This window comes from Ovis aries, chromosome 1 (assembly GCF_016772045.2).
Source record: "Ovis aries strain OAR_USU_Benz2616 breed Rambouillet chromosome 1, ARS-UI_Ramb_v3.0, whole genome shotgun sequence".
Lineage (NCBI taxonomy): Eukaryota > Metazoa > Chordata > Mammalia > Artiodactyla > Bovidae > Ovis > Ovis aries.
This window is the reverse complement of record NC_056054.1, coordinates 206216681-206226925: the sequence shown is the minus strand read 5'-3', so window position 1 is coordinate 206226925 and position 10245 is coordinate 206216681. Positions and strand designations below refer to the sequence as shown.

The following is a 10245-nucleotide window of genomic DNA, read 5'->3' as shown; positions in this document are numbered from 1 at the left end:
GTTACAAACACTGTCAAGTCATTCTAGACAATAAAACTGTAGTTCAGTTTACGTTGTGACATTCAATAAAACAAATTTTATGGATTTAGGACATCAAAGGAAAATAGTGAGAAGTCATGTTTCTTGTCTGTTTGGGTGTGTTTTTTCACTTTTAAACAAGATCTTATAGAGGGGTGGGAGTGGAATAAGAGAGTAAATCAGTTCAATCTCTCATAGCATATTTACATCACCAAAAATAGTAATCATGACTTTAATTGTACAGGGATAGAAAAAAATGTTTGAATATCCTTTTTTGACAAGATTCAGGACTTTGATGTGAGGAAAAAAAATACACATTTACAGTAAGTTTAGATTTGGTGGTGGAATTTAAACCTCATGGCCATCAACATATCATAATGAATGTGGCACTTACGTAATAGCACTTGTTTGAGCACTTTTAGAAAGAGCAGGGGGAGTCTTTGCAGTACAGTAAAGGAGTTTAAATTTTTAAGGATGTTTTCTTTTCAATGAGAAACAACACCTACTCAAAATAAGTTGGAGATTCATGTACAGAATTTATGTTGTCAGTCTGATGTTCAGGAATGGTTATGGAAGGAAAGAGAATCTCAAGGTCACTGGGAATGATCTTTAGAGTATTCTTATAGGGCTTATCTGTGCTCACATGCCTAATTTTTTTCCAAGTGCAAAGAATGGCCACTTGCTTGAGACAGGCCCAGTGCCATCCTTTATTCAAGTTCCTTTATACTCCTCTTTTTAAAGAAGCTGTCAAGTTCTTTTTTTGCAGCTGACAGAAAAGGCCAAATCTGTGGTACAGGAAAGGAGGCGCAAAAAGAAACTTTTTTGTGTTGATGTTTTACTAAGTGAGCTAAGGAGAATTTTAGAATCATGTAATTTACTCTGGAGGCATTTACTGTACATAGCTATAGTGATGGTAATTTCTTTCATTGTTGAAGTGAAAAGATAACCATCAATCAGTTGTCAATTGGTCAATTGCAGAAGTGATGAAAAGAAACTGGTAGGAACAATCACTTCTGTGGCTACCTAGACCATTTGCAGGCTTAAGAAAAGTATGGGAACTGGATTGCATCTTAAAAAGGGATTGGACCAGATTTCTAAAAGGTTAATAGGCATAACTTCCTCACATAGAATGGCTTTGCAGTTAAACATGATCAGGAAATGCATTTAAAAACAATGAACAATTTAAATGACAGGGGGTCAAAAAAGTTTTAAAAACATATTAAACTAGATATCAGGAAAGTAAGCCCCCAAATTTTGGAGTTCAGTGTGTTCTTAATGGAGGAAATAAATATAGTATATTAATAATCCAACAAAAGTATTTTAATACAAATTAATGAAAATTATTTTGTACTCAGCCCTTAGCATCAATATGGGTTCTTTGAAACGAACTTTCCAGGTATTTATCATAAGAAATTGAAAGTCCAAGTTAATTTTAAACACTGTGATTAAGCAAATTTCTACAAATATTTTAATGTTTTAAACCTATGGAAGCTCATATAAAGGTTAAGATAAATTTAAAAATCATTAACTTGCATAAAAGGCAAGTGGCACTTTGGGATTTAGTGTTACAAGCAAGATTTCATTTTAATTTATCCTATTTACCTAAGAATAGCAATGTTACTGATTTATTCTGAAAGAGTTTCCCCCACACACACAGTGATTTTTTTTTTTTTTTTACTGTGGTAGGTAATAAAAAGGATTACAGGCCCCCAGAAGGATGAGATATCATCAGTTTGTAATCCAGCCCATGGTTTCCTAGATACCGTATTGTCTATTCTGTTCCGCTATGTGAAAAATGTTGAATATCAACAATGGGTTTCAGTGCTGTATTGTTGAGTTTTGTATGAACTAATCTAGCTTCACTAAGGAAAAAAAAAAAGAAAAGAAAAGAAAGAAAGAAGAAAAAAAGAGGAAAAAAAAAAAGAACCACAGCTTTGGACAAAAGTCTATAGCCAGTGCATTTGAAACTCCCCTTGCACAAGGACTGACTGTAGCTGGGGAAAGACAGTTTACTCATTTGCTCTCTCCTTTCATACAGTCAGCTGGCCCTCTTCTCAGGTGTAGATCACCTATTATCATTTCACCTGTTTTGATTCTCTGATGAGGCAAGTCCCAGGACTTATCAGCAGGGATAGGCCTCATTGCCAAGACAGCTCTGTTCAGTATTTGGAAGGTAAGCCATTTGCGCAACTTCTCTGCTGTAGTGTGCTGGCCTAGCTCTAGAAGTTTTGCAGCATTTCACTTATTTTTAACTTTCACTTTTTTCTTCTCTTTTCTTCTTTTGGAGAAAGCAAGCCTGACAGGTTTCTCCGGGAAAGTGACCATCCATGGAATGAATGAAATGTTCCCTTTCTATTCCTGTAAGTAATTGACTTGTAACTAAAAATTGAACTGGCTGCTATGTCAACTGCAATGTGAGCTGCTGCTGGCACAGGTGTTGCTTACTCTTTAGCCTGGAAAGAAAAGGGGCTTAACCTGTGATTAAATTTCAAGTCAATTGACCTCAACAAGATAGTACATAATTCTCACTTGCCTACTGAATGGCCTGAGTCTCATTTTGACCCTGATTCTGGCACCTGCTTTTTTAATATTTGGTGTAGCTAAAGCTAGAGGTTGCTCTTTTGGTTACAAATAAAGTGGGAGAGAACAGTTCTAAGCAAATAACAAATGATGGTCAGTCGATCAAGTCTTTAATCTAGTGCTCAATGTGTTCTATTTCTTTAATGAATTAACTGTAAGTAATGTAAATTATTATTCAAACTTTTGTTTTAAAACGTATGGGTTCATGGGCAACCATTTTATTACTAAAGACATACAGTAAATCCAAATCAGTGAATTACAAACAAGCAAAAGAGGTGAGAATTATGACGCTTTCAAATCCTTAAGTTTGATTACGTAACCTATCACAGGCTCTCTAAGTAAGACTTGCACTTTAATGATTTTTTTAGCCCTAGGAACTAAATAGCAGCATTGTTTTTCCTAGAATTACTACAGTTATCCAAGTAGGAGAGGAGCGAGTTTCTGTAAATAAACAAAAGACTGTTGAACTTTAGCAAAATGACCCTATTTGAGTTCTTGGAGAAAAACCTCTATTTCCAAAAAGCAAAATAAAAATTAATGACATCTAAAATTACCATTTACACTTGAAGCTATTCTCCATTTTTTGGAAAATGGTTGCACGCTAAGAACTGGTCTGTAAGAGGAGAACAGCCTGGACTGTTGTTTTTTCTTCCTCATTTCATTTTTAACCTGAGAGTTAGAAGAAAGTGCTGATGATGCTTGCTTAACCCTGCTTTTAGTGCCAGGCTGTGACCAGTTCTCTGTGAAACCATTTCTGACCCTCTGCTTGCAGTGTTGAGCCTGAATTTTTCCCCTTCCTTGCCCATCACTGTCAGTCAATTATAGGATTGAACTGAACCAGAAAATCTGGTACAGTCTGGTAATTAGTACAAAGGGTTTCCAGTCTAGTGTAAAGACGGGGATGCAAGAGCCCCAGCAGCCTCAGAAATCGTTTTGATTGGCCGTGGACATTGCCTTTTAGTGCTGCTTGGTGACTTCCTAAAGATACTGCCTCCTACCCTACAGGTCTTCTCCTTTAAGTACATTATGGACCTTTTTTAAAGTCGTGTGTCTGTGTATGTGTGTGTGTTTCTTTTTTTAGATCCAACTTCTCCCATTTTTAGTCTGTCATTTTTGCCTATCAAACAGACACATTTTGACTTGCCCAACAAAGAACCAAGTTATCAACACTCACAGAAACTGACATTTTTAATTCAGGCTTCATTATGTCTTTGAATTATGACAGTGAAGTACAAAGACATTTTAAGAGTTTTTTCATTATTTTTTTTTAATCCAGCATTGGGATGTTTATCTTTCTTTAGTATTCATATTTCCTTTTCTACTTTTATTCTCAGTAATATATAATTAGCATTATCAAAACCATCAGCTATTATCCTTTATGACTTTTGACCTTTATTTTTTTAATATGTGTCAAGCTAGAGCACTCTAAAATAAGTTAAAATGCTTTCAGACATTTTAATGAAATATTTTAGGGTTATAAAAACAATGAAATAATTTAAAACATGAATCTCTTTTAAATATTAATGTTACATGATAAACAAATAACATTATATGATAAAACTATAGTGACACAATAAATTTCAGAAAAAAATTATTTTGTAAAACAAACCTGTATTTGATGGTAAGTAAAATTTTATAATCTATATTTCATCACATTTTTAAACTGCTACCATGGAGTTCTTGGCTTAATATCAATGCTATGTTTAGGTAAATCATGTATTTTTTTGCAGAAGCAAACATCCTCTTTGATTATAAATGACAAAAACTCATTAGTCACATATTAAATGCAGCAAAAGTGTTTGGTAGCTTGTCAGTGTAAACAAATGCCTGCCTTCAAAAGATAGATATATGTATATTTAAGGGCAAATTTAATGTCTGACACCCTGTACAAAACTGCAAAAGCAACAGTCCCTAATATAACAGAAGCAAAAGAAAAAACAAGGCTTTTCATTTCCGAGAATGCTATCCTTAGCACAATCTGCATCATGATTTTATTCGTGATGCATGTGTGCTGTGAATCTTCTAAAGGCCCATTTACTTACCCACATCTTAATGTAGCTTTAAGTATCTGTTTTATCCTACATACAATCTTAACAAAAGTAGTTATGTTACCACGTCTGGTACTGATTTTTACATGTCTGGCTTTGCTATTAAATTTCAAGAAGGTTAATATTGCTTTTGTAACCCCTGTCACAAGTAATGTATTTTCCCAGTAAACATGTCATAATTTTAAAGGCTGTTCAAGAAGCAGCTTCTGTTGAACTAGTTTTGCATTCATTTTTCTATTGTTTTTTTACCCATAATATAGTGTATGCTTTGAAAAGAATACGCATATTTATGTAATTAACACTTTTTGTTTTTAGTAAAACCTTGCTCATTAAAAATAAGAGAGTCTTAGAAACCGTACAAATGGGCAACTTCTCAGTGACAATATTTGCATTCAAATTTAATCCACCATCATGTTAGTATCTTGAAATGTATCCATAAAGTGACTGAGGGAAGTATACATTCTGGTAATATTTTTCTTATTTTTTAATCTAAAATATATGTTGAAATTCAAAAGGTGCTTGCCACATGTGGTATGGCAGTATTCTACATTCTGCAATAGCTAAATGCTGTATGAGTCTGTATAACATTACAAGGGTTCACAGGCTTTAATATGGACACAAATATTCTTTTCTGCTTCAGTCTGACTTCAAGTGATAGGAATAAGGCTTGGGTAAAACTTAAAGATTATCTAACCTCATGATTTTCAAACTATGTTCCCTTGAGCTCTTGGGCTCCCTGGGGATACTTAGGGCCATGGAGGAAGGGAGGACAAGTAGCATCTTACCTCTTGCCTTTATCTGCTGTGACTATTAGAGTTCCATGTAAGATGGGATAACCATGCTGGAAGGAAGAAGTAAATATCTTACGGATAAAGAAACGTTATCCATAAGATAACCAGGGTTTACTTAATGTACCACTCTGAGTCAGTAACAGTGTCAATGTTTTGGCCCAATTTCTTGTGCCTTAGTCTTAAACTCACTCTACTAAACCACAATAAACTTTCCCTACACATCTATAGGTCTTTTTGCATAGTCATCCTAAACAATATTACTAAAAACACACACTAAGAGATCCATAAGTCAATGTTCAAAACCAAGATACTTACTGAGAATACAGCATCTGGGTAGGTAATACAATTGAGTGAAGGTTGTAGCCCCAAATCATGCCCTTTATTTGGCAATAACATTAAATTTTTGGTTCATTATTATAGCCCTTAGGTAAAGTATTGATTCATCTATTTTTAGTAAAGTAATATTTGGGGAGTATTTTTAAACTTTTAATTGTGATTTTAAAAAACAGAACATAAAATTAACCATCTTAACTATTTTTATGTGTAAAATTCAGTACTGTTAACTGTATTCACATTCTGTGCTTAAGGGTTCGTGTACAGTGAAAGAAATTAGAACTTAAATTCAAAAGAGAATTAAAGAAAGTAAAGCTGAATGAAGATGCTACTTTTCCCAAACTGTGTTTTATGGAATAGTCTTTCTATAAGATGTGCCAAATAAAAGAGGAACATGGTCAAATAATCTTTAAAATGTAGCATGTTATATCCTGCTCTAAGTTTACAGTGACAATTGGGACCTGAAAAACTCTGAGAAATCATATTGTAAAGATCTCTTTGAACTTTGTATAATATAGAGTATCCTAAACAATTTTTTCATAGACTTTCCTCACCTATTTTGCATTTTAAAAATCTATTCTTCAGAGCTAATGTTTTGTTAAATACATTTTGGGAAATTCTCTAGTAGAACTTTCGCAGATTAAAGAAAAAGACCTACAAGGTAATGTTTATGTTATTTATGTTAACTGGGTTCTGTATTTACCCATCCTTTATCCTCGATTTTTTGGACAGGATATTAATAGACATCACATTAATTCAATCACTCAACAAATATTTAGGCACAATACTAAATGCCAGGAGTACAGTAGTGAGGAAATCAATCAGGGCCCATGATCTTACAGAGCTTCAGGAAAAAAATCACAAGTGCTCTAGTGTCTGAAAAAGAGAGAAAAGGAAATAGAAGAAGCACAAGCAATTTTAGCTGTCTCTGGCACTCACATCTGGTTATTTTTGCTTTCCCTAATTCTAAAATGAGAGAAGAGGGAAAGGAAAAAAGAAAAGCAGAATATCAATCCAGAAGTTTACAGTCTGTTCTTTGAGTAGAGATATGCCATATTCTCCTGAGGTCTACTTATGCATCAATGAGATCTATGGTAATTCTCTAATAATCCAAAGATGGGCTTCCATTGCTTATAACGAGGGAGATGGGTAGGAATGGAAAGAAAGAAAAGAAAGCAAAGGAGGAAGGAGGGAAGGACTGCTGAAAGGAAGGGAGGGAAGAGGATAGGGGGGAGAAAGAAAATGCAACACAGTGTTTTCTGCTCTTTCTTCCTATTGTAACTGCTTAGTTATTAATGTTACCTTCTATATAATTCTTTTTCAAGTGCAAGCTAAAGACCTTGCTTGTTCAACAACAGTCTGCATGTCATCACTGTCTTTCTAATAATTCAAGAATATCCCTCCATCAGATTTAAGCCCTACTTCTGTTAGGAAATATTTTCTTTAACTAGCCAACCTACTAGCTCAGGCTCTGACCACTATACTGGGGAATCTGTGTCTTCATCTGAGCAGATATCTCCTAAGCAAAGGAAAAAACAGGCCCGTGGGTTCAGCTAGTACATGATTCTCTAGAACTATCCCAGACCGAGAATGCCTACACAAAAATGTTAGACGTAGTCCTACCAAAAGATGTTCTTGAAAGGTTTAGGAAGAGCCTTGCCGTCATACTGGACGGTCTCCTCAGGTCCTGTTTTCTTGAGTAGAAGTCAATGACCTGAGGGGTAACTCCTGAATATGCTACTTGAAAGTAAATATTGTAGGTTACTGGTCTTTGATCATAGAAATTTAGGAAGAAGGAAAGACTGCAAAATTTAAAAGAGAAAAATAGAAAAGCTTACAACTAAGAGAGAAAAAAGGAAGACCTATGGTTTCTTGGCTACATTTGCTATCAACTGATATGCCACAGGTGATTCTGTAAATTGGTTCTGACCTGCATTCTCTAGGAAATCACAACTTCATTTTGTTCTTTCCCTCCAACTCCTCCCAGCAGTTCCTTCCATGGAAATAATGTGAGATAATATCACTGTCAGAATACTATGAGGAAAGGACATAGTAAAGAATTTGGGATTTTCAAGGTTAAAGGAAGAGCTGTGTTGGTCTGGTTTCTTGCTCTAGTTAGCTGGGAATCAATTTTCTAATTCACTCTCCTCTCTGTCATCTGCCTGTTGATAATACGCTAGGCCGCTGCACTACTTGTCTTGTTTTATTCCTTTTAATTAACTTTTAAAAATCAATTATGATTACTTGCATGGACTTCTATTCTCTCTTCTCATCAAATTTGTTTGGCTTATTTTTTATTTACACACCACTACCCACTGCTGTGAATTAACAATAACAAAAAATCTGCACTCCTCCCTTCTACCTCTTGAACTGGAGAAACAGTTAGCTAATAAGAGGCTAAATGAGCCTTAGAGTATAGAGAAGCAGGAATCCTTAAATTATTTAAATTGAAAAATGGCTGGTTTTACAATCAGAAAAACTCAAGTGGACTGTAAGCCCTACTTGATTGCCCCCCCCCTTATCTGGATGATCTTGTAATGACAGCTGGAGTTATCTACCATCAGCATCACTGTCCACAAAAGCGTCTCCTCTCTCTGCTCCACTCTGCAGCAGCCCTGGGGAGCTGGAGTTATTTCAGGGGAGAGGGTCCTAGAGGACTGGAAGCTGTATTAAAATGCAAAGCTGTTTCTAGTGACAATAAAAGCTCAGTAAACAGTGACAGATCTGCAGACTAGAAAACTGAGATTTCATACAGTGCCACCAATAGCTAGGGTCAGTGTAAAATAAAAGCAATGTGAAATAAAGAGCAGTGTAAAATAGACTAAAAGCTGGAAGGAAGGAAAATATCATGTTTCAATGTTAGCAGTGCAACAAATGCCGTGTGTCAGACCAGGCCTTGCAGATTTCCGTCTCAGGAAGCAACCCAGTCAAATGTGTTGTGGGAAGTCAGGATAGTGTCTGCTTTGAAAGATTAGGGAAGTACCCCCCAATCATTCCTGATTTTCTCTCCATAAGCAAGTTTTTCTTGAGCTGTATCCATGAATTTTCCGAAACTTTTTGTTGCTAATAGTATTAGTAGTAATAAGATGGTAACAGCAATCTATCACACTTTTTGGAAGTCCTTCACTTCATTTGCCATACTGCCACGAGGAATCAAATCTTCAACATATATTTTACGTTACTTGCCCAATTTAATCGATTGCATTGTAAAATAAAATCAAATTTATTTGACATTGTGTCCATTTAACTCAAAGGACTCCACATGTATTACTCACTAATAAGTTGAGAAGCTGAAAATTAAGACGCCAAAGTATAATTAAGTCATTTGTTACAAACAAGGAAAATTAAAAACATGATTCAAGTGATTTCAATTTGCAAATGCTAAGCTCTTCATAAATCCCTCTTCCTTTATCTTGCATTCAAATTCCTTACCAGAAAAAAAATTAAGCACAAAAGTAATAAATAATACTTTAAATAGCTCAGTACTCATAAAAATCAAAGTAGTATGTTCCCTGTGATTTGAAAACTTTCTCAGGAGAGATTTATTAATATTATCATCACCACCATGACAACTACCTATAGCCACTTATTGAGTGCTTACCATATTTCTCCCCAGCCCTTCTTTCTCCTCCAAGCCTCATCTTTAAGTTCATTTTCCCTTCTGCTCAGGAACCTTGAAAAGCAAAAAAAAAAAAAAAAAAAAGCAAAACAAAAACAAAAACAAAAACCCAACAACAAAGTGTTGATCTAAATTACCTAACTGACAATTTCTCTTTTTATTCAACTAGCAAGTTCAGCTAGTAAATGAAAAAGCTGAACGGAGTACCCCATTCCTTCATGTTCAGCAGAAAATATTAAAATTACTGGTCAGATCACAATTACTCAAATTATCAGAAGAACACTCTAAGTATGTGATACTTTTGTCCTTATTTTTCCTAAAAATATTTTGTTTACATTTGACTTGTTTATAAACTGATTTTTGTGATGATAAAGACTGGTAGAGTTACTTAAGATGTTTTTTCCATTTTCAGTTCAGAGATGCCTTAAGGTGTGACCTTGCACACCAGCTTCCTTCCCCAATGTAAGAAAACAAGATCCTCTCTGTCCCCAAAAACAAGACTGGGCACTGGAACACAGAGAGGCCCCTTTGTCCAGCTCCCTCCACCACCTCTATTAATATGCACTACTGCAAATGAGGCCCAGTGAGGAACTCTTTTGACTTAGGAGATTGGATTTTTTGCAAAACCCCAATCTTTGTTCCACAGGGACACATGTCAAATGACAGTCCCCCATAGTAATTGTAACTCCACCATGTTCTCCCATTCAGGACAGTGTCCTGATGTACAAGTGAGTGAAAACAACGCTGTTACAAGGATAACCTTGAGTTTTCTGGAATTCTTAAACCCAAAAACGTATCATTTCATGTTTCTTGTAACATATCTCAATCACAGCAGATCATGACACACACACCAAAG

At 35.2% G+C, this 10245-nt stretch overlaps 1 long non-coding RNA gene across 1 annotated transcript in view; it reads left to right on the top strand.

Annotated features, from left to right (window-relative positions):
• The first annotated feature begins 1993 nt into the window (after positions 1-1993).
• Positions 1994-10245, top strand: part of LOC105603067 (uncharacterized) — a 73804-nt gene continuing 65552 nt past the window's right edge. Inside the window, exons 1-2 of the long non-coding RNA XR_009601703.1 lie at positions 1994-2191; positions 2310-2378. This is a non-coding gene — a long non-coding RNA (uncharacterized LOC105603067). The remainder of the gene's footprint in view (positions 2192-2309; positions 2379-10245) is intronic.